Consider the following 25,726-nt stretch of genomic DNA (forward strand, 5'->3'; position numbering starts at 1 on the left):
TGTCATTTATTTTCCCCGACCATCACTGAGGTTGGGTGCCTCTTCATATGTAAATTGATTGTTTTTGTTTCTTTTTCAGTGAAATTTGATTTCATAGTTGCCAAATATTTTTATTTGTTGCTTCTATTTTTTCTCTTGATTGAGAGGTAATTCGAATATAATGTATATTTGTGGTGTCTTCTCCCACAGCATCCTTCCAAACCAATTACTGTCCACACAGTCACTAAAAAATTTGTCAAGAACTTCTTGTCACAGGTCATCCACCACTCAAGACACCTGATATGCGGGCCGTCTGCCATGCACAGCCTTACATCAAGAGCTCTGTACTGAGCTCTTTGCTCTCAACTTGTGGACCAGATAAAGGACAGGATGAGGGTATCATTATTCCCGCACAACCTGCACCCAAGCACATTGGCCACTGTTCAAACATCATTCCCAAGCTGACAGACAACAGGCCTGGGATCTTCTCCTATGATTTTCCCCAGCTTGCCACCAAGACAAGCCTGAACACTGATCAGTTTTTACAGCCAGAAAACAAAGGAATGGTCCAAGGTGAAAATTTTGTTTACTGATTGGTCGAGGCACATATACCTTCCTTCTATGTGCAAGTGGGACAGGGCAGATTCCTTTCCTTATTTGGGACAGGTCCTGTCACCCAGGTGGGCTCAGGAATTTCATAACCATCACAACATGGTAGGGAGGGCAATTAAGAGACCGGTAGGGGGTGAAAGGCTGAAACTTTTTCAGGCAGGGTCGTCCTTTGTCCTTGGAGCACCACTGTCCTTGGAGCATCACAGAATGTAATCTGCAAAAAAAAACCAAACAAAAAAACTATGCTGTACAACAGAAACTAACAGTATTTTAAAAATCACTTATACTTTAAAAGAGAAAAAAAGAGTTTCCCATCTATTTCCATATATTTTTATGGCTTGATAGGTTACTTTCTCAGTGCTGAAAATTATTCCATTCCCACAATACACTAGAGTATACTTTTCCATTCATCTACTGAAGGGCATGTTGGTTTCATTCAAATTTTGGCAACATTGAATAAAGATGGTAAAAATATCCATATGCAGGTTTTTGTATGGACAAAAGTTTTTAATTCCTTTCAGTATATATCCATGAGAACACCTGCTGTATTGTATAATAAGAGCATGTTCAATATTGTAAAAAGTGTCAATCTCACTTCCAAAGAAGCTCTATTATTTTTCATTTCCACCAGCAACCAACAAGAATTCCTATTGCTCTGCAGCATTTGTTGTTGTCGTTATTCCACATTTTGGCCATTCTAAGACTAATGTAGTCGTGTATCATTACATTTTAAATTTGCATTTTAATAGCAGCATGTAATCTGGATTATTCTTCCATATACTTACATGGAAAGTGTATGTTTTCTCTGGTGAGGGGTCTGTAAATTTTGTTGGCCCACTTGTTAACTGGGCTGCTTTTCTTATTTTTTTCCTACCCAATCTGAATTTATTTTATTTCTTTTCTTGGCTTATTGTGTGAGAAAGGACTTTGAGTAAAATACTGAAAAGGAATGATGGAAGGAGACATCCTTGATTTTTTTTTAAGTGAATTTTATTATTTTTTTAAATTTATTTATTTATTTAGATTTTTCATTCACTTTGTTTCTCAAGGGGTGGAGTATTTTGGTATTTTAATTCATTTTACTTCTTGGCTTCATATATAAATACATATTCACATTTTTACTTAAAATATAATAGAACTAAAAATATTGATATAATGATAATAAATCATGTTGGTGTACATAGTTGTGGCATATCATTAACAGGAGGTTTAAACTGCCAGTCTTCAACTTAAAAGGGTAATGCTATTTAGCTTCTTCATGAATCTATAGTGTGAACGGAGATTATTTCTCAAAATATTTTAGTGGGGTGGACGCAATGATAATAGGCATAAAACTATGCTTTAACCCACAAATTTCTGAGCATTGCTCACAATAGAGGCCTGATTGTCAACATCAGGGTTCTTTAATTTAAGTGTCCCTGGATTGCATTTGTTTTTAGGTCTAAAGAAAAAACAGCTCATGAGTGTAAAACACGTTCAGATGAAATTATGTATGAATTGTTATCCCTGCAAGTAGACCTACTCAGTTGTCTGCTTCTAGTAGTCACAATTCTGGTTTTTAGACCTGGTGTGGGTAGTATATAGAAGTCAAAACTTAAGTTCTCATAATCTGTGTATTTCTAGCTTCAGTATCATTGATGGTCTATAGCTTCTACGGTTAGGGAAGGGTTATTAATTTCATTTATTATGTAAAAAATTCATAATGATGGTAGGGTAATTAAGATTAGAATGATGGCTGGTAGTGGGCTTCCCTGGTGTCACAGTGGTTAAGAATCCGCCCGCCAATGCAGGGGACACGGGTTCGAGCCCTGGTCCAGGAAGATCCCACGTGCCACGGGGCAACTAAGCCCGTGCGCCACAACTACTGAGCCGGCGCTCTAGAGCCCGCGAGCCACAACTACTGAGCCCACGTGCCACAACTACTGAAGCCCACGTGCCTAGAGCCTGTGCTCCGCAACAAGAGAAGACACCGTAATGAGAAGCCCACGCACCGCAACAAGAGCAGTCCCCGCTCACTGCAGCTAGAGAAAACCCGTGCGCAGCAACGAAGACCCAGTGCAGGCAAAATAAATAAATAAATAAATTAAATAAATAAATAAAAAGAAAAGAATGATGGCTGGTAGAATGATTTAAATTGTTTCTACTTCTTATGCATCTATTGTATGTGTATGAGTCACTTTAGTTGTCAATATTAGAGAAATAATATAGAGAACTAGAAAATTTATCAAAAAAGGATGATGAATAGGTGATCATGAAAATGTAAAAGCTCTTTCGTAATACATGATATTGTATTGTGAAGACTCGTTGAAACGGATATGCTATAGAGATATACAGGATTTTCACCTCTGATTTAACTTTGATAAAGTTATGTAATTTTTTACTAACATCTCACATATTGAAAAAGACATAACGGTTATGGTGTTGGCTTTAAACCAGTTGAAGAGGTTTTGATTCCTTCCTTTCTTATTTTAAATTTGCATAAATACACCCCCCAAACATAGGATATGGTTGAGGGCATCCACGTAATTATTCTAGATTAGTGACAGTTACCTATACTACTGAGATTTCTTCTTTGGATGCAAATGCTTCTCAAATTAAAAGTGTTAGCATTACTGCTGTTAGTTACATGAGTGAGCCTACAAATACAATGATATTTCACTTTGTGTATACATCAGAGTAGTCGGAAATAACTCGGGGGCATCCATGAAAAGCCAAAAAGTGCTGTGGGAAGAAAGTCATATTTACTCCTACAAATATAATCGTGAACTGAACTTTGCACGTGTTGTGTTAAGTGTATAGCCTGAGGATAGTAGAGATCACTGTACGGTTCACGGACTGCTGGCATCAGCCTCTACTGATAACAGGAGTAGGAGTAAGAATGTTGGAAGAAGTAGTCAAAAGCTTCTATTATGTAGTCAAGGACATGCTACATTGGGTACTCCAATTATTAGTGGGACAAGTCCGTTTCCAAGTCCTCCAATTATAATGGGCATAACTAAAAAAATGATTACAAATGCATGGGATGTTAAGACACTATAAATTCGTTCGTCTTCAGGTACTGCTTCAGGTTCGCCTACTACAGCATGGAGTAATGGATGCAAAGCGGTGTCTACTATTCCAGCTCAAGCACCAAATAGTAAATATAAAGTGCTGACCTTTGTGATCTGTTGGAAATAATCAGCAGTGTGTCAACATACGTAAAATGGCTGAGCAAGCCTGGGAATGTAAATCTTAAGACAGGTTATGCCCTCTTTTTGCCAAGCCCTGTGGTGAAATGCAAATCCAAAAAAAAAAAAAAATCACCTTCAATTTTGCCAGTGCTTCTCCCACCTTTTCCTTCTGGATGGCGGGAGAAACAGATTGATGCCAGTTGACTAGAGGATTTACCTGTCAACAAAAAGTGTGTGGGATGGAAGCACATCAATACAGTAAGGATTTAACTTAATTAAACTGATTTGCATTCAATTGGTGTAGAGTCCTGTAATCCTTATTTTAAGGAATTAAGTAAATTATACTTCCTTACACCTTCTAAATCTCTTCGTCTATACTAACCTAAATTCCTAGTCCAGCACTCATCAAATGGGTGTTAAGGGTAGTAATAATGTGGCTATTAGGATTAGTAATGATAGGAAGTTTAGTTACTTTGTATGTTGGAATTCTCATTTTATGTTTCTGTTGTTTATCAATGAAAATATAGTTACTGATGTGGAGGATTTTAGCCGCATGTATAAATATATGTTGAGTAGTGCCATGATGACTATTAGTGTTGGGAGAATATTATCTTTTTAATTATGTTTTTCATATATTTTTTTCATATTTATGTATCTATTCTTTTTCAGATTCTTTTCCATTATAGATTATTACAAGATATTGAATAGAGTTCCCTGTATTATACAGTAGGTCCTTGTTGTTTATTTTATATATAGTAGTATATATCTTAATCCCAAACTCCTAATTTATCCCTCCCCACCTTTTCCCTTTGGAAACCATAAGTTTGTTTTCTATGTCTGTGAGTCTGTTTCTGTTTTGTAAGTAAGTTCATTTGTATCAACTTTTTTCCATTCCACATATGAGTGAAATCATATTACATGTGTCATTCTGTCTGACTTACTTCATTTAGTATGATAATCTCTAGTTCCATCCATATTGCTACGAATGGTATTATTTCTATTTTATGGTTGAGTAATATTCCAGTGTGTGTGTGTATGTATATCACATCTTCTTTATCCATTCATCTGTCAATGGACATTTAGGTTGCTTCCACATCTTGGCTTATTGTAAATAGTGTATCTTTTCAAATTAGGTTTTTGTCTTTTCCAGATATATGCCCAGAAATGGGATTGCTGGATCATATGGCAACTCTATTTTCAGTTGTTGAAGGAATCTCCATACTGTTCTCCATAGTGGCTGCACCAATTTACATGCCCAGTAACAGGATAGGAGGGTTCCTGTTGCTCCTGCATTTAGTACTTGTAGACTTTTAATGATGACCATTCTGACTGGTGTGAGGTGGCACCTCACTGACATTTATTTTTGATTTTGTTCAGAGTAAATGGCAGAACTATGGGTTGTCTGTCCTTATAAGCCTTACATATTTAAGTAATTGGTACAGTTAGGAGGCTAGCTTGCAGTTAACTAACTTTGGGTTGGAGAAGTGAGGGCAATATGATTGTTAGATAAGTTAACTGAATCTTCTATAGTTATATGTTGGCCTTGTTTTAGGAGTCTGGCAGGTTGTTGATGGCATACAAAGTATGAGATTTAGCAGGAGGTAAGAGGGTTTGATTAAGCAAGCTATTTACCTGAAATGTGCATGTGCACTTATGTGTGTAATTGCTCTATGTTCTGGGACCACTGACTCAATGACACGTTATGGTGAATGATGTTGGTAAATAATACTCAATTTAATTTCAGCTACAAGTTGCTTGACTGTGTTAAGGCCACTGATGCCCATAGCTGAGTCACAGCACCCCCCAAAATTAAAAAGTTCCAAATGCATGAAACCAGTTATGTGTGAGCATGGCCTGATTAGTCATGAGTCCATTGTGATGTCCTATTTAAGAGGAAAGAGTAGGTGAGATGGCCCTGAAAGTGAGATGGTTTAGGTGAGATGACCCTGAAGTAAGAACTAGATGCCAGATACAGTTCATTTATAGAAATCCGTATGGTTCATGGGCCAGAAATGCAGACAGGCACATTTTGGGGCAAGTTGATGGTTTCTCGTGGCTTCATCATTAAGTCATAGTTATCAGCAATGATAAGCATGTTGACAAGAAATGATTTGACAATGTATTATGTATGATTAATACACATATGTACTATATAGTATTAATCACTTCAATTACCCCTGTAAAAACTCACAGAGACTGGAACCTAGTGTGCATTGAAATGTTTAATGTGTTATATAACACCAATACACCGATGTACATGCTTATACACGAGATAATTCACAATTACACGTATTATGTATTATATATGATAAAGCATATGTATTGTACTTATATATGTGGAAGGGCGTATAATTCTCAAAGTACATAGTAATGTTAGTTTTTACGATGTCAAATTTTAATACTTATACATAGCACTCAACAATAGTGTTTATGTCCCCTAAGCAAATTGTTCAGGGAATAGTTTAAGCAGAAATTCAGCTTTGGGTGCTGATGAGAGAGCTGGAGCTTCTTCCTTGAGTCTTAGGGAGAAATGTTGCTGTTTCTTACAAAGACTCTTAATTTTAGGAGGTTATTTTCAATAACGCTTATTAGTGGTATGAGGACAATAATTAGAAGAAAGTATAGAATAGATGCTAGTTGTCTGATGATAATAAATAGGTGATCAATGGATTGTCTTCCAATTCATGTAAGTGTTAATAGGCCCATTACTAGGAATCCAAATAAACATTACCTAAGAAGTCAGAATGTTATACTTCATTGTTTTGCTGTATGAAGTATTGGAACAATAGCTAAAATGATGATTGAGAAGATTAATACACCTCCTATTCACTGTGAATGGATTGCAGAATTGCACATGCAAATTAAAACTATCATTCTGGTTTCATGTGAGGGGGAATATTGAAGGGCTTAGCTGGAGTATAATTTACTGGGTCTCCTAGAAGGTCAGATGAGACTACTACTAGTATTAGTGAGATTATTAATAAGAATAAAGCAACTAAGATATCCTTTATTTTGTAGTATGGATGAAATGAGATTTTGCCCATATTGGATGAGATCCCTGTTGGATTATTAGAGTCTATTTCATGAAGGAATAATAAGTAAACAACTGCTAAAGCTGCAATTAAAAATGGGAGAATAAAGTGGAAGGCAAAGTATCAGATAAGGGTGGTTTTATCAACTGAGAATTCTCCTTTGATTCCTCTGACTACATTAGTGCCAATGTAAGGAATTGCTAAAAGGAAATTTGTAATGACTGCTTCTCCTCAAAAGGACATTTAGCCTCATGGTAAGAGGTAACCTATAAATGCTATGGCTATTAATAAAACAGTAATATGATTCCGATGTTTCATGTTTCTAAGAAGGTGTAAGATCCACAATGCAGGCCTCATGCTACATGAATAAATAAGCAATTAAAGAATATAGACCAGTCCCTCCCATCAGGAAACTTGCACAAGCCTCTTAGATAGCCTCATCCACCAGAGCGCAGACAGCAGAAGCAAGAAGAACTACAATCCTGCAGTCTGTGGAATGAAAACCACATTCACAGAAAGATAGACAAGATGAAAAGGCAGAGGGCTATGTACCAGATGAAGGAACAAGATAAAACCCCAGAAAAACAACTAAATGAAGTGGAGATAGGCAACCTTCCAGAAAAAGAATTCAGAATAATGATAGTGAAGATGATCCAGGACCTCGGAAAAAGAATGGAGGCAAAGATCGAGAAGATGCAAGAAATGTTTAACAAAGACGTAGAAGAATTAAAGAACAAACAAACAGAGATGAACAATACAATAACTGAAATGAAAACTACACTAGAAGGAATCAATAGCAGAATAACTGAGGCAGAAGAACGGATAAGTGACCTGGAAGACAGAATGGTGGAATTCACTGCTGCGGAACAGAATAAAGAAAAAAGAATGAAAAGAAATGAAGACAGCCTAAGAGACCTCTGGGACAACATTAAATGCAACAACATTCGCATTATAGGGGTCCCAGAAGGAGAGGAGAGAGAGAAAGGACCCGAGAAAATATCTGAAGAGATTATAGTCGAAAACTTCCCTAACATGGGAAAGGAAATAGCCACCCAAGTCCAGGAAGCGCAGAGTCCCATACGGGACAAACCCAAGGAGAAACACACCGAGACACATAGTAATCAAATTGGCAAACATGAAAGACAAAGAAAAATTATTGAAAGCAGCAAGGGAAAAACGACAAATAACATACAAGGGAACTCCCATAAGGTTAACAGCTGATTTAACAGGTTAACAGATTTCTCAGCAGAAACTCTACAAGCCAGAAGCGAGTGGCATGACATATTTAAAATGATGAAAGGGAAGAACCTACAACCAAGATTACTCTACCCAGCAAGGATCTCATTCAGATTCGACGGAGAAACCAAAAGCTTTACAGACAAACAAAAGCTAAAAGAATTCAGCACCACCAAACCAGCTCTACAACAAATGCTAAAGGAACTTCTCTAAGTGGGAAACACAAGAGAACAAAAGGACCTAAAAAACAAACCTAAAACAATTAAGAAAATGGTAATAGGAACATACATATCGCTAATTACCTTAAACGTGAATGGATTAAATGCTCCAACCAAAAGACACAGGCTCGCTGAATGGATACAAAAGACAAGACCCATATATATGTTGTCTACAAGAGAGCCACTTCAGATTTAGGGACACATACAGACTGAAAGTGAGGGGATGGAAAAAGATATTCCATGCAAATGGAAATCAAAAGAAAGCTGGAGTAGCAATACTCGTATCAGATAAAATAGACTTTAAAATGAAGAATGTTGCCAGAGACAAGGAAGGACACTACATAATGATCAAGGGATCAATCCAAGAAGATAAAACAATTATAAATACATATGCACCCAACATAGGAGCACCTCAATACATAAGGCAACTGCTAACAGCTATAAAAGAGGAAATCGACAGTAACACAACAATAGTGGGGGACTTTAACACCTCACTTACACCAACGGACAGATCTTCCAAACAGAAAATTAAGAAGGACACACAAACTTTAAATGACACAATAGACCAGATAGATTTAATTGATATTTATAAGACATTCCATCCAAAAACAGATTACACTTTCTCCTCAAGTGTGCACGGAACATTCTGCAGGATACATCACACCTTGGGTCACAAATCAAGCCTCAGTAAATTTAAGAAAACTGAAATCATATCAAGCATCTTTTCTGACCACAACACTATGAGATTAGAAATCAATTACAGGGAAAAAAACGCAGAAAACACAAACACATGGAGGTTGAACAATAACCAAGAGATCACTGAAGAAATCAAAGAGGAAATCAAAAAATACAGACAGACAAATGACAATGAAAACACGACGATCCGAAACCTATGGGATGCAGCAAAAGCAGTTCTAAGAGAGAAGTTTATAGCAATACAATCCTACCTCAAGAAACAACAAACATCTCAAATAAACAACCTAACCTTACACCTAAAGGAACTAGAGAAAGAAGAACAAACAAAACCCAAAGTTAGTAGAAGTAAAGAAATAATAAAGATCAGAGCAGAAATAAATGAAATAGAAACAAAGAAAACAATAGGAAAGATCAATAAAACTAAAAGCTGGTTCTTTGAGAAGATAAACAAAATTGATAAAACATTAGCCAGACTCATCAAGAAAAAGAGGGAGGGGACTCAAATCAATAAAATTAGAAATGAAAAAGGAGAACTTACAACAGATACCGCAGAAATACGAAGCATCCTAAGAGACTACTACAAGCAACACTATGCCAATAAAACGGACAACCTCGAAGAAATGGACAAATTCTTGGAAAGGTATAACCTTCTAAGACTGAACCAGGAAGAAAGAGAAAATATGAATAGACCAATCACAAGTAATGAAATTGAAACTGTGATTAAAAATCTTCCAACAAACAAAAGTCCAGGACCAGATGGCTTCACAGGTGAATTCTATCAAACATTTAGAGAAGAGATAACACCCATCCTTCTCAAACTCTTCCAAAAAATTGCAGAGGAAGGAACACTCCCAAACTCATTCTATGAGGCCACCATCACCCTGATACCAAAACCAGACAAAGATATTACAAAAAAAGAAAATTACAGGCCAATATCACTGATGACTATAGATGCAAAAACGCCCAACAAAATGCTAGCAAACAGAATCCAACAACACATTAAAAGGATCATACACCATGATCAGGTGGGATTTAACCCAGGGATGCAAGGATTCTTCAGTATATGCAAGTCAATCAACGTGATACACCATATTAACAAACTGAAGAAGAAAAACCATATGATCATCTCAATAGATGCAGAAAAAGCTTTTTTTTTTAAAATTAATTAATTTATTTATTTATTTATTTTTGGCTGTGTTGGGTCTTCGTTTCTGTGCGAGGGCTTTCTCTAGTTGCTGCAAGCGGGGGCCACTCTTCATCGCGGTGCGCGGGCCTCTCACTGTCGCGGCCTCTCGTTGCGGAGCACAGGCTCCAGAAGCGCAGGCTCAGTAGTTGTGGCGCACGGGCCTAGCCGCTCCGCGGCATGTGGGATCTTCCCAGACCAGGGCTTGAACCCGCATCCCCTGCATTGGCAGGCAGATTCTCAACCACTGCGTTGCCAGGGAAGCCCCAGAAAAAGCTTTTGACAAAATTCAACATCCATTTATGATAAAAACTCTCCAGAAAGTGGGCATAGAGTGAACCTACCTCAACATAATAAAGGCCATATACAACAAACCCACAGCCAACATCATTCTCAATGGTGAAAAACTGAAAGCATTTCCTCTAAGATCAGGAACAAGACAAGGATGTCCACTCTCACCACTATTATTCAACATAGTTTTGGAAGTCCTAGCCATGGCAATCAGAGAAGAAAAAGAAATAAAAAGAATACAAATTGGAAAACAGGAAGTAAAACTGTCACTGTTTGCAGATGACATGATACTATACATAGAGAATCCTAAAGATGCCACCAGAAAACTACTAGAGCTAATCAATGAATTTGGTAAAGTTGCAGGATACAACTTTCTGTAACGCACAGAAATCTCTTGCATTCCTATGCACTAATGATGAAAAATCTGAAAGAGAAATTAAGGAAACACTCCCATTTACCACTGCAATAAAAAGAATAAAATACCTAGGAATAAGCCTACCAATTACCAATGGCATTTTTTACAGAACTAGAACAAAAAATCCTAAAATTTGTATGGATACACAAAAGACCCCGAATAGCCAAGGGGGTCTTGAGGAAAAAAAACGGAGCTGGAGGAATCAGATTCCCTGACTTCAGACTATACTACAAAGCGACAGTAATCAAGACAATATGGTACTGGCACAAAAACAGAAATATAGATCAATGGAACAGGATAGAAAGCCCAGAGATAAACCCACGCACCTATGGTCAACTAATATATGACAAAGGAGGCTAGGATATACAATGGAGAAAAGACAGTCTCTTCAATAAGTGGTGCTGGGAGAACTGGACAGCTACATGTAAAAGAATGAAATTAGAACACTCCCTAACACCATACACAAAAATAAACTCAAAATGGATTAAAGACCTAAATGTAAGACTGGACACTATAAAACTCTTAGAGGAAAACTTAGGAAGAACACTCTTTGACATAAATCACAGCAAGATCTTTTTTGATCCACCTCCTAGAGTAATGGAAATAAAAACAAAAATAAACAAATGGGACCTAATGAAACTTAAAAGCTTTTGCACAGCAAAGCAAACTACAAACAAGACGAAAAGACAACCCTCAGAATGGGAGAAAATATTTGCAAACGAATCAACGGACAAAGGATTAATCTTCAAAATATATAAACAGCTCATGCAGCTCAATATTAAAAAAACAAACAACACAATCCAAAAATGGGCAGAAGACCTAAATAGACATTCTTCCAAAGAAAACATACAGATGCCCAAGAAGCACATGAAAAGCTGCTCAACATCACTAATTATTAGACAAATGCAAATCAAAACTACAATGAGGTATCACCTCACACCAGTTAGAATGGGCATCATCAGAAAATCTACAAACAACAAATGCTGGAGAGGGTGTGGAGAAAAGGGAACCCTCTTGCACTATTGGTGGGAATGTAAATTGATACAGCCACTATGGAGAACAGTATGGAGGGTCCTTAAAAAACTAAAAGTAGAATTACCATATGACCCAGCAATCCCACTACTGGGCATATACCCAGAGAAAACCATAATTCAAAAAGACACATGCACCCCAATGTTCACTGCAGCACTATTTACAATAGCCAGGTCATGGAAGCAACCTAAATGCCCACTGACAGACAAATGGATAAAGAAGATGCGGTACATATATACAATGGAATATTACTCAGCCATAAAAAAGAACGAAAAAAAAAAATAAAAGAACGAAACCGGGTCATTTGTAGAGTCGTGGATGGATCTAGACACTGTCATACAGACTGAAGTAAGTCAGAAAGAGAAAAACAAAAATCGTATATTAACGCATATGTGTGGAACCTAGAAAAATGGTACAGATGAACCAGTTTGCAGGGCAGAAATTGAGACACAGATGTAGAGAACAAATGTATGGACACCAAGGGGGGAAAGCTGGGTTGGGGGGTGGTGGTGGGATGAATTGGGAGATTGGGATTGACACGTATACACTAATATGTATGAAATGGTTAACTAATAAGAACCTGCTGTATAAAAAAATATATAAGATAAAATTCAAAAAAAAAAGGAATATAGAAGCTCTGTTTTCATGAAACTATCAAATAATTCATAGGTTGTTTACATCTTGTTACATACGAGTTATGGATGAGAAGACAGTTATGGTACCTGATGTATAGTGTGTTGCTAGAAATAAACCTGTTATGATTTGCAAAATTAAACAAATACGAAGCAAAGAATGAGCATTTCATTGTGATGAGATATTTGATGGGGCTGGTAGATCAATAAGTGCACTGTTAATGATTTTGATTACTGTGTGGAATTTTCAAATGTTGGTCACTAGTGTTCTTATAGTTGAAAAACAACGATGATTTTTCATTACATTGGCATGGTTCCATTCCATGTAAGAATAATGATGACATACATTTTATTTTAACTATTATTTTTGTTGTTAGTTTTATAAGGTTTTTCTTCAAAACCTTCAGATTTGTAGTGGGTTTGGATTTATTTCCATGGTAGAACTGGTTGTATTATTGCAATGAATTTTGATGGATCATTTTTGGGCTTAATGGTTTTTTAAATTTATTTAGGGTGACTGTTAATAGTTTTTGGTTATGCAACAGCTATGGCTACAAAGCAGTATCCTGAGGTTTGAGTTTCTAATAAAATTATCTTAGGTATACTTCCTTTATGTTGTTATGGAAATACTAATTAAAACTGCAATGCAATATTTAGTCACATTCACTAAATGATTATAATCAAGAACCAATAAAAATATTAGCAACAATGTTGAGAAATTGGGACCCTTATGGTTTGCTTGTGGAAATGGAAAACGGTACAGACTATATGTACAACAGTTTGGCATTTTCTCAAAAAGATGAAAATATAATTACCATTTATTTCAAAAACTCTAATCCTAGATATATACCTCAATGAACTGAAAACAGGTGTTCAAACAAGAATTGGTACACAGATATTCATAGCAACATTATTCACAATAGCCCAAAAGGTAGAAACCATTCAAAAGTTCATCAGTGGATGAATGGATATGCAAAATAGGGTAGATTCAAAGACTTCCATTTTTCTGCTATATAAAAAATAAAGTGAAATGGTGCAGCCACTGTGGAAAACATTATAGCAAAAACTTAAACGTGAAATTAACATATGATATGTCAATTCCACTTCAGGGTGTATACCCAAAAGGTTTGAAAGCAGGGACTGAAACACATATTTGTACACTCATATTCATACCAGTACTATTCATACTGGTCAAAGATGGAAGGAATCCAAGTGTCCATGGATAGATGATTCCATAAACAAATTGTGGTAGATACACAATGGAATGTGATTCAGCCTTTAAAACTAAGGTAGTTCTGACACATGCTACAATGTGGATGAACCTTAAAGTCATTATGTTAACTGAAACAAACCAGACCAAAAAGGCACAAACATGCTATGATTCCACTAGTATGAGATATCCAAATAAGTAAAATTCAAAGAAAGAAAGCAGAATGTGATTCCCAGGGGTTGAAGAGAGTTGGTGCTTAATGGATGTAAATGTGGTTAATGCGTAGAACTATATACTTAAAGTGGTTTAAATGGTAAACATTATGTTGTATGGATTTAATCACAATGACAAACATGAATGAAGTACTGATACATGCTACAACATGAATGAACATTGAAAACATCCTAAGAGAAAGAAGCCATACAGCAAAGACCACCCAGATCGTATTTATTTACACACTTTAAATACAGCAAGGTTTTATAAATAAGGGAAAGTCTCAAGAACAGTTCCAGAAAAAGTAAACTGGATCAGAACAGAAAACCACATTTCCATAGTTGGGGCAAGTGGTGAAAGTTGAACAGGGCCTGTGGATGGGATTCTAAAGTGAAAACCATAATAATTCCTCATTTGGCAGTGGTCCACTGGGACAGTGTCTCTGTTTGAGGTCGAACACACTGGAGGTTTTCATTTAGATTGGCAGGTGTGGAAAATCAATGATGACTGAGGAATCTGAGCTTAGAGATAAAGTGTACATTGTACTATTACTGCAAGTTTTCTGTATCTCTGAAATTACTAGAAAGTAAATAACTTTTCCAAACAACCATGTCAATACCACACCTGAAAAGTAGAAAAGACATCAAACTTCATTATAAGGGCCAAGCCCTAGCCAGATCCAATTCCCCCAGAATGATGAAGCTCATTGCTATTATAAGAGTCCACATGTTATTAAAAGGCACTGTGAGAAGATTTTATTAGGAGCCACTATGTCTTGGGTGTTGCATACAACTTGGGATATGGTAGAAATAGTGGGATTTTTGCATTCCAATTTTCAACATCAAACCACCAAAAAAAAAACTATTAGGAGTAATAAAGGAATTTACTAAGTTTGCACTATACAAAAGCAATACACAAAAATCAGTTGACTTTCTAGATACTAATGAAGTTTCAGAAAGAGAAATTAAGAAAACAATCCCATGTAACAATAGCATTAAAAAGAACAAAATACCTAGGAATACATTTAACCACGGATGTGAAAGACCTGCACACTGAAAATTATAAAACACTGATAAAGAAATTAAGACACAAATAAATATACAAATACAAAAATATTCCATGCTCATGTGTGGTAAGTATTAATATTGTTTAAACACTCATTCCGCCAAAGTGGTGTACACAGTAATCCCAATCTCTACCAAATTCAAATGGCATTTTTCACAGAAACAAAACAATCCTACCACTTGTATGGAACAACAGAGAACCCCAAATAGGAAAAGCAGTCCTGAGAAACGAGAACACAGCCGGACGTATCTTGCTCCCTGACTTCAAACAATATTACAAAGCTACTGTAACCAAAACAGCGTGATATTGGCACAAAAATAAGCACACACACCAGAGGAACAGAATAGAGAGCTCAGAAATACACCCATTCGTATGTGGCCAGTTATTTTACAACAAAGGAGCCATGAACACAAAACAGGGAAAGGACAGTCCTCTCAGCAAACAGTGCCAAGAACACTGGACGCCACATGCTAAAGAACAACAGTAACTAAGTAAATTCCACAGTTTTCCACATCAAGCCCTTCCGCTGCTGGGTCCTCTGAAAATGGACCCCCCTTGGCAGTCAGCCACTCGCAGGAAGCTTCTCCCCACTTTCCCTCACCTTTTACTCCTGTGGTATCCTGAAGACGTCTGGCTCCTGCCTGCATGGACTCCACCCAGCACTGACCTGAAGCTGAGCCCACGGCAGACCCTGAGGATGCTGAGCTTCTGTCGGCTGGGTGAGGAGCCCAGTTCCCGAAGGAACCAAGTCCGTCACTGGAACACAGGCACCTCAAGGATCAGAGCGCTGGGTCTGGCGCCGCCTGCTGGCGGGCTTGGAACTGCAGGCCACAACAGCTCACTTCAGTGGAGGCCACGCTCCCAGCTGGCAAGCCTGCAGAATCCACGAAATTTGGAAATTCAACCTGAAATGGAGCCATATATCCCAGGACTTCTCCAAAATTAGTTATACAAAAATAACTGGAAACCTTATGCAATCAAATGAATGTAGACAGAAACTTTACAACTTACACCGAAATTCACTCAAAACTGTCCACACACAATTTTAAAATGCAAAACTATAAACACTCCAGAAGAAAATCTACCTTACCTTGGGTGTGGTGATGAATTTTAACAAATCCCTAAAAGTGTATTCAAAAAAGAAATAAAATTCATCACATGGACTTAAAAAAAAATTAAAAATTTAACTCTGTGAAAGACCTTACTCAGAAAACCTAAAGACAAGCCTCAAACTGAGAGAAATATATTTACAAAATACATATCTGATAAAGGATTTGTACTGAGCTGAAACCAAAGCCTCTAGAACAAACAACCCTATGAAAAATGGGTAAAGATCTGAACACCTACCCAAAGAAAACATACAGATACTAAAAGCATATTAAAATATGCTCAAAATCATAAATCATTAGGGAATTACAAATTAAAACAACAGTGAAATAGCACTGCACACCTATTAGAACCACTAAACTCCAAAAAAAAAAAAATGACACTACTGATTGATGGAGGGTCAACAGGAACAATAGGAAGTCTCCTTTATTGCTGGTGAGATGCATATACACCTACTCTGAAAGACACTTTGACAAGTTTTCCCAAAGCTACACAAAGCTCACCTGAAGATCCAACATCACACCTCTAGTATTTAGACAACTGCTTTGAAACCCAATGTCCAAACACAAACTATCCTGCAATTATGCACTGCAACTCTACTCATAATGGCTAAAAACTTTAAAATATCAGGATGTCCTCCAGTACATGATGCACAAGCAAACTGAGATACATCCAAGTGAAGGGGAGCTAATGCTACCCCAAAATATACCTCTTGGGCATAAGGATTATTTGTCACTGATTATTTTTAAAGAAGACACATGATGATCTTTGAAACCCAATTCGAGAAGGCTCTTCTGTGAGGCAAATTTACATTGATAAGGGAAATCTCCATTTGAAAGGTAGTCTCCCGCTCTGCACCAGGAATAGAAGAATGACAATCTTGGGAAACTCTTATCAACAGAGAAGGCAAAGACTTAAGTCTGCACAAAAACCATACCCTTCCTTTCTTTTGTTTTTACATGAAGATGGTATCTACGGTGAGGGCCATATTAGGAAGTTACTCAATTTCCTGGGTTTCTCCCATGCACCCAGGAGGTACACGTTATTAAACTTGTTTGTACAACACCATGAAGGGAGTTACACTATATACTTAATATGATGTAAATGGGAAATGTCATGTTCTTTATTTTTAATTACAATGAGACAAAAATAATGTAGTACTGATACATGTTACAACATGAATAAACATTAAAAACATCCTTAATGAAAAAAATCCATGCAGAAAAGCCCACACCGATCCCATACTCATCGTGTCTGCTTTATATCCAACAAGCTTGTCCAAATGAGGGAACATCTCAGGAACGATTTCAAAAAAAGAAAACTAGATCGGGATGGAAAAAGACATTGTCATACAGGTGGGACAGCTGGTGAAAGTGGAAATGGGCCTGTGGATTAAGTGGCAATGTGGAAACAATATGGTTTCCTCATTTCGGGGTTATGTGCTGGTTCCTCAGGAGACTGCCCCCATGATGGATAAAACACGTGGAGTATTTTGGGTGAAGTGGCAAATGTGAGTACTTTTTACCATTACTGGGAGTTTTCTGTACATTTTAAATGACTGGAAATTGAATTACTTTCCAAAACAACCATCTCAATACCATGCCAGAAAAGCAGATAAGACAGACATCAAACTTTGTTATAGAGGCCAAGACTTACCCAGACCAAGTTCAGCCAAAGTTGTAATGCTAATTGCCCTTATAGGACTCCACATGGTATTAAAAAGCACTGTGGAAAGAGTATATTAGTAGTCACCATGTCTTGGGTCCTCTGGATGACCTGGTGTAGGAAAAACAGTGAGATTTTACAAATACAATTTTCCACATCACTTCACAAAAAGTTGTTAGAATACATAAATTCAGTTGAAGAATAAGAAATCAGTATACAAAAATCAGCTGTGTTTCCATACACTAATGATGAACCATCAGAAAGAAAAATTAAGAAAACAATCCCATTTACAATTGCATCAAAAAGAGTAAAATATCTAGAAACAAATTTAACCAAGGACGTGAAAAACCGATACTCAGAAACCTATCAACCACTGATAAAGAAACTGAAGAAAACACCAACAGAAACATATTCCGTGCTCATGCACTGCAAGAATGACTTATTAAAATGTCCATTCCAACCAAAGCCAGCAACAAATTCACTGCAATCACAATATAATATGTGATGGCATTTTTCATAGAAATAGAAATATTCCTACTATTAGTATGGAACAGCAAAGAGCCCTGAACGAAAAGATTCTGAGAAAGAAGAACGCAGCTGGGGGCATCTCCCTCCCTGACTTCAAACTGTATCACGGAGCTGCAGTAACCACAGCAGTGAGGAGCTGGCGGAAACACAGACGCATGTCCCAGGGGAACGGAAGAGAGAGCCCAGAGACAAACCATGTCCCAGGGCAACGGAAGAGAGAGCCCAGAGACAAACCATGTCCCAGGGCAACGGAAGAGAGAGCCCAGAGACAAACCACGTCCCAGGGCAACGGAAGAGAGAGCCCAGAGACAAACCACGTCCCAGGGCAACGGAAGAGAGAGCCCAGAGACAAACCACGTCCCAGGGCAACGGAAGAGAGAGCCCAGAGACAAACCACATCCCAGGGCAACGGAAGAGAGAGCCCAGAGACAAACCACGTCCCAGGGCAATGGAAGAGAGAGCCCAGAGACAAACCACGTCCCAGGGCAACGGAAGAGAGAGCCCAGAGATAAACCATGTCCCAGGGCAACGGAAGAGAGAGCCCAGAGACAAACCATGTCTGTGGTCAGTTAATGCATGAAAACTGGGCCCAGAACACACAAAGAGGAAAGGACTCTTCCCTCTAACAGTGCCAGAAAAACTGGACACCCAACGTCAAAGAACAACACTGGTCGTCATCTACTTCGCACACAAAACTAAACATCCACCATTTTCCACACCAAGTTCTTTCCCTCCTGACTCCTCTGAGGACGGATCTCCCCCCTCAGCACTCACCTGCACACAGGAAACGTCTCTCTACTTTGTCCTCATTCTTTCCCTCTTGCAGGCCCTCCTTGCTCGAAGGTACTGACTCAACCCAGCTCCTGTAAGCATGGGCACAGCCCCACTATCCAGAAGCCTGAGCCCTGACACATCCCAAGGAGACAAAGCTCCTCTCAGCTGTGCAGGCAGCCAAGTCTGAGGGCACAATGTGCCTGTGCCCTGCTGGTCAGAGAGGTGGGCTTGGCGCCCCCTGTGGGCCATCAGAGAAGACCGGGGAGCACTTGTTCACACACCCCAGAGGCCTCATCCCAAATGCAGTTCTGCTGTGTACACTAAGTTTGGAAATCCGAATTGAAACGGAGCCGAATATCTCCGTGACCCTTCTCCAAAAAACGGTTAAGGAACAAGTAATTAAAAACCAAATGGAATGAAATGAACATAGACACAAACTTCACAACTGACACCAAAATTCACTCAAAACTGTCCAAAGACAACTATAAAAATTATAAAAATTTTAGAAGAAAACAAAGTAAGATCTGCATGACCTTTGGTCTGGTGACGAGTTTTAACACACAACACTAAAAGGCAATTTACAAATATATTTTTTTTTAATTAACAACATGGACTTTAAAAAATCCTACATTTCTACTCTGTGAAGGACCTAATTCAGAAAACCAACAGACAAACCACAAACCAGGAGAAAATAGCTTCAAAACACGTATCTGATGAAGGACTTGCAGTAAAATTATACAAAGACCTCTAGAGGACACTGAGGCAGGAGACAGATGGGCGCCAGTCTGAACAGCTGGTGTTTGTCCCCTGTGGACAGACATTCCAAGATGAAGAGGAGGAGCTGAGCCCTACCCAGATAAGACACCACGTATTTCTCATTCTTAATGCCAAGGAGACCTTCCCGACTATACACGCGCAGAGGCAGCGTCACCTCACAGTAAGTGATGCCAACCTACCCATAGCCCTCTTCGCTAGAATCCATCTTGACTAAGAGATGTGCGGGCGCACATGGGAGGACCCTGAGATAAACCAAATACGGACTCAGAACCAGACAAAGCAAGATGATTCGTCAGGGACTTCCCTGGTGGTGCAGTGGTTAAGAATCTGCCTGCCAATGCTGGGGATACGGGTTCAAGCCCTGGTCCGGGAAGATCCCACGTGCCGCGGAGCAACTAAGCCCGTGCGCCACAACTACTGAGCCTGTGCTCTGGAGTCCATGAGCCACAACTACTGAAGCCTGCACCTAGAGCCCATGCTCCACAACAAGAGAAGCCACTGCAATGAGAAGCCTGCACACTGCAACAAACAGTGGCCCCCGCTTGCCACAAGTAGAGAAAGCCTGTGCGTAGCAACAAACACCCAATGCAGCCAAAAATAAATAAATAAATAAATAAATAAACTTATAAAAAGATGATTGGTCAAAGTAAACCCAGAATAAATACCCCATATAAGTGTTTCAAACTACCATGAGGGTGTGACTCTGTCTCTGAGCCCGCCCATATGTGCCTATTCACACATACTCTTTTTCCTCCTAATAAACACTTTACTTGTTCCTCCTAATAAACACTTTACTCGTTTCACGACTTTCCATCTTTTTGTGAAAATTTATTTCTACAAAGCTGACAGGCCAGGGCCTGGTCACTGGCCACTGGTCTAGTGGTTAAGACTCAGCGCTCCTGTGACACGGAAGAGCCAAATCTGACTACATGTTGGATCTGTTCCTTTTACTTTAAGCTTCGCTTTCCGCTGCTTTTGTTCACTAAAAGGATACCGTCTATACGTAATGGCCTACCTCGGGGAACCCTGCCCCTCTGCCTGACTGTTAAACCAAACTGCCTTTGTTCAGACAAACATCCGACCCTGCCCACCTGTGGATGGCTGCAAGAAAGAAGAAACTAACACATCCCCTTCCTGAGGCTGGCCATTCCAGGGGATATTTGTAAAACTTACGGCCTTTTTATCTTACTTCCTCATCTCCTCCCCGTCTCTGTGCTATAAAAGGAACTGGCATCCGAACCCCGATAACATGGTTATTTTGAGACTTGTCTGCCATCTTCTCCGTCTGCCGGCTTACCGAATAAACTCGTATTCCTTACCTCAGCACCTGGTCTCCGATTTATTGGCCCGTCGTGCGATGAGCAGAGCGGGCCTGGACTTGGTAACACTCTCGCTGCCGCAGCCTGACTTCAGTCTCTGGCTGGGAACCGAAATCCTGCTTCAAGCTGCTGCAGGCCAAGGCCACCTGAGATCAAAACAACCCCTTTAATAATTGGTAAAGTTTGAAACAGACACCTGGCCAAAAAGGGTATACTGATAGTAAATAATCATACAAAACCATACTCTAGATCGGGGTGGAATGCATGTACAGCCAACTTCGGAAGACCCTGTGGCAGTTTTTTCCCAAAGCTAAACAGTCTCATGTTAGGAGACAATCGGCACACCTCTTGTATGTACACAACTTTGAAAAACTATGTTCAAACAAAAACTAGCATAAAATCATGCACAGCAGCTCTATTCAAATGGCTTAAAAACTTGAACATATCAGGATATACCTCTATACATGAACTCATAAGCAAATTAGGGTACACACATGTCAAGGGAGCAGACTATGCCACCCACGATATGCCTGTTTGACATAAGGATTATTTTGGACTGATGAATTTAAAAAACAGCAGACCCAGGAGAATGTTTGAAAATGCCCTTTTAGGAAGTAAATTTACATTTATCAGGGAAATCTCCATTTGTAAGGATGTCTCCCTCTCTGTACCAGGAATTGAAGGATGACTAAGTCTCAAGAAAAGCTTGATCATGGAGAAGGCCTGGATGTAAATCTGCATAATATCCATACCCTTGTTCACTGTGCTTGGCCTCATAACCTCCCAACTGGCTTCCCCTCTCCCCTAACGTCTTTCTTGTGTTTTTGGCTGAAGATAGCATTTCGGTTAATTGCTTGGGCCATTTCAGGAAGTGACTCAGTTTTCCTAGATATCTTCCAAGTATACAGGAGGTACGCATGTTATTAAACTTCTACCTGTTTTTCTCCAATTCATCTGCCTTCCATTACGGGGGGGGGGGGGGGCTGGGGGTCTCAACGAGGAACAAAGAATCACAGAAGGAAAATTATTTTTCCTCCCATACACGTGCAATGGAATAGTACTCAGAAATAGAAAGGAATTAACCATCGAACCATACAAAAACCATGCATGGATCTAACACGTATATTGCTAAGTGAAAGAATCCAGTCCGAAGTGCTACACACTATATGACCACATTTATATGACATTCTGGAAAAGGCAAAACGGACTTAGTAAACAGGTTACGAGATAGGGGGTTAAATATTTCTTATGATACTATAGTGATGAATACCTGCCACTATGCATTTGTCTAAACCCACTGATCTTTAGACACCAACAAGTAAATCTTATCTATTCAAATTTAGTTATTTAGGATATGGGGGTCTCACAGAATGGAATACAGAATGTAACAAGGAGTCTAACTGACTTAGAAATGTATGAAAAAAAACACTGTTGGTGACGGGGACACAACAGGCTGACCTAAGTCAACTTTGGAAATGAACAGAATCTGCAGGCCAAAGGCAATATATACCATACGTACACAATGGACTCTGTAAGATCCTTCCCATGGGGGGTAGTAGCTAACAATACTGAGACTACTTTATCGGTAATCCAATGGAACAAGCACTGAATTCAATAAATGACAGGTGGTGGAATCCAGGTTTCTTACCACTGGAGTGGGAAGTTACAGATAAACAAAGGGAGAAGTTTACAATATCCGTGTCATAATGGATCAGGGTGGAGACATCATCATAAATTATCTTTAGCTTAATATGTTTAAAGATATTTTACCACATAGAAATCTTTACGTTTATGTGTGTATGTGAGGCAGGAGATAGGCAGGCCCTCAGGGCAAACGGTTTGAGTTCGTTCCCTGTGGACCATACTCCAAGAAGGGAATAACAGACAGCTGAGAGGGGAGGCTGGGTCCTGCCCAGATATAAGATAAGAGACCACATCTTCCTCATTCTCAAAGTCAGGAGACCTCCCCGACTACACATGTGCAGAAAGGCTCCTTGGAGGTCAAAAGGCGAGTGATGCTAAGGGGCTAAGTCTACCCATAGGCCTCTTCGGTAGAATCCATCTTAGCTAAGAGATGCACGTGCACGCATGAGAAGATCCTGAGATACACCAAATATGGACCCTGAACCAGGCAAATCAAAATGATTGGTCAAAGGACACGTGGAAGAAATGCTCCATAAAAGTGATTTAAACTGCCGCAAGGGAGCAACTCTCTGAGCCCACCTGTGTGTCTATTCACACGTACTGTACTTCTTTTCTCTCCTAATAAATACTTTACTTTTTTCACTATGTTCCGTCTTTGTGGGAATTCTTCTTCTGCGAAGCCATAGGGCCAGGGGCTTGTCACTGACCACTGGTCTAGCGGCTAGGATTCGGTGCTCTCACCGGCACGACCCGACCTCAATCACTGGCCACGAACCGAAACCCTGCTTCAAGCCACTGCAGGCCAAGGCCACCAGAGATCATGTGCATAGCTTGGAATACACACATATATTTCCATGTATTCTCAGCTGAGCATATTTAGCTCCCACATGTGTGTTTTTAATATCATTCTCTAATAAAAAGGAACAGGGGCTCTTTGAAGAAATGACTGAAATTACGATTGAGGCAATAAATATAAGAGCAAGGATAATCTTGACGTATGAGAAAGTAAAGAAATACAAAGGAAAAAAAACCCACAAGGAGAAATGTTAAATAAAAACAGGAGCCAATGGAAGCAAGAATGAACTAAGAAATGTAATAATGTAGTGCTGGATTATAACCAAAAGTTTAAAATAACTATCCCCAGGTGTCCAAACTGGTAAAAATAAATGATGACATAGTTTTATTGGTATACACTAGCAATTAATCTGAAAAGGAATTTAAGAAAACAATTCCTTTTTCAATAATGTCAACATTCATAAAGTACTTTGGAATTGATTTAATGAGGCTGTAAGACTGGCACACTGAAAATTATAATCCATTGCTGAAAGAAATCCTAAATAAATATGAAGATATCCCATGGTGACGAAAAGACTAGTTAGTATGGCAACAATACATAATACAACCTACAGATTCAGTGTGAATTCCAAAACGCCTTTGGATGATAGACCAAAAACCATATTTTTAGAAAAATATGTCATTGCTGGTTTTCAGTCAGACAGGTATAATGAAGGAAGGAATCCCCCTGGCGCTCCAGGAGTTGCCTGGGGACCTAGTCTGGGAAATACTTATACATCAAGAGATGGCTCTGAGCTGGATTTCTACAAAAGAAGAGTAGAGCAACCCAGTACAGCTTTATACCCCCTCAGCCACAGGAGGAGAAAGGCTGCAGGCTACTGAAAGCCAGCAGCATTGCCAAATTAACTCCCACGGCCTTTGCCAAACTGCACTGGTACCTCTGAGTTCTCTGTTTCCTTCCCTATTCTGACTCTTTTCTCAATAAATGCACATTTCTTAATATAGTGTCACAGTGGAAGCAAAACAGACCTTCAATTTTCAGACCTCAATTTATAAAACAGAGTTTCTAGGGGTTTTGTTTTTAAATTAAAGGACCACATAATTTGAAAATTGTACAGGTTCTAATTATTCAGTTCCAAGACACCAAACACACTGCATGGGGTCCCCATGGGAAGGCCCCTCTCAGCAGAAGCGCCACCGATTCCACAATGAAAGGGCAGCAAGGTGCCCTTCTCCCTTCTCTGCTACCTGGATGGCCCCCATGTTTTTCAATCCATGCCCCCTGGCAAGTTTCTAAGCTGCAATTCTGAGACCCTTGCCTTTCCCATCCCACCAGATGGCCAAGGGCCTGCCGGGGCTGGAGACGTGCAGGAAGCAGAGCTGGCCCAGCTGGCCAGAGTGGGGTTTGGGGGGGGGGGGTCACAGCAGGTGAAGTCACCATGCAAGATAAATCCCCTGGCCTTGCCATAGTCCAAGGGCAAGTCTCTCAGGGCTACGGGCCCTCTCAGGTTCTCCACCCACCCCCACCAACCCCTGTCCCCTTACCCGCGGTCCGTGGCCCTCCGCTCCGCGCTCGGATGCCGCTGGGGTGCCAGGGACCCACGGGAGGGGTCGTTCCCGGCCGCCGCGCGCTGGCTCCCTAGACCCGCGCCGGGTCGCCGGCGGCCGACGGCGAGAAGCCCCGAGGACGCCCCGCGCCAGGTGCGCTCTGGCCGGGACGCCCACTTCCGGGAGAGGCGCGCGGACCGCCGGCGCGCTCAGGTGAGCCGCAGCCAATGCCGAGCAAGACCCGCCCCGCCGGCGCCGCGTCCGCGCGGCACAGCACGGTCTCGGCACTCCGGTCACGGGCGCCTGGAGCCGGGCGTCCCCTCTCCTGCGAGCGCGAGGCAGGAAGCGGCGCCCCTGCGAGGCCGCTAGCGATGCCCCGGCGCGCGGGCCCCTGCGGCGCGGAGACCGCTCCAGGCTGGACTCACCGAGGCCAACGCCGCCAGCAAGAGCGCTTGGCGGCACCCGGCTTGGGCGGCGGAGCTGCAGGCCCCCGCAAACAACCCAATTTTTTAAATGGAAAAAGGACTTGAAAAGACCCTTCTCCAGATAAGACATACAAATGGTCAACAAACACCTGAAGAGACG

At 40.0% G+C, this 25,726-nt stretch overlaps 1 long non-coding RNA gene across 1 annotated transcript; it reads right to left on the bottom strand.

The window, feature by feature from the left end:
- Positions 1-25,313, bottom strand: LOC133096947 (uncharacterized). Its single transcript, XR_009701908.1, has 4 exons — positions 25,139-25,313; positions 21,155-21,300; positions 17,748-17,867; positions 1-805 (listed from the first exon to the last, which is right to left on the bottom strand). It is a non-coding gene; the product is annotated as an uncharacterized LOC133096947 (long non-coding RNA).
- Between the last annotated feature and the right edge of the window lie 413 nt (positions 25,314-25,726).

The sequence above is a fragment of the Eubalaena glacialis genome, chromosome 1, assembly GCF_028564815.1.
Source record: "Eubalaena glacialis isolate mEubGla1 chromosome 1, mEubGla1.1.hap2.+ XY, whole genome shotgun sequence".
NCBI classification, from domain to species: domain Eukaryota; kingdom Metazoa; phylum Chordata; class Mammalia; order Artiodactyla; family Balaenidae; genus Eubalaena; species Eubalaena glacialis.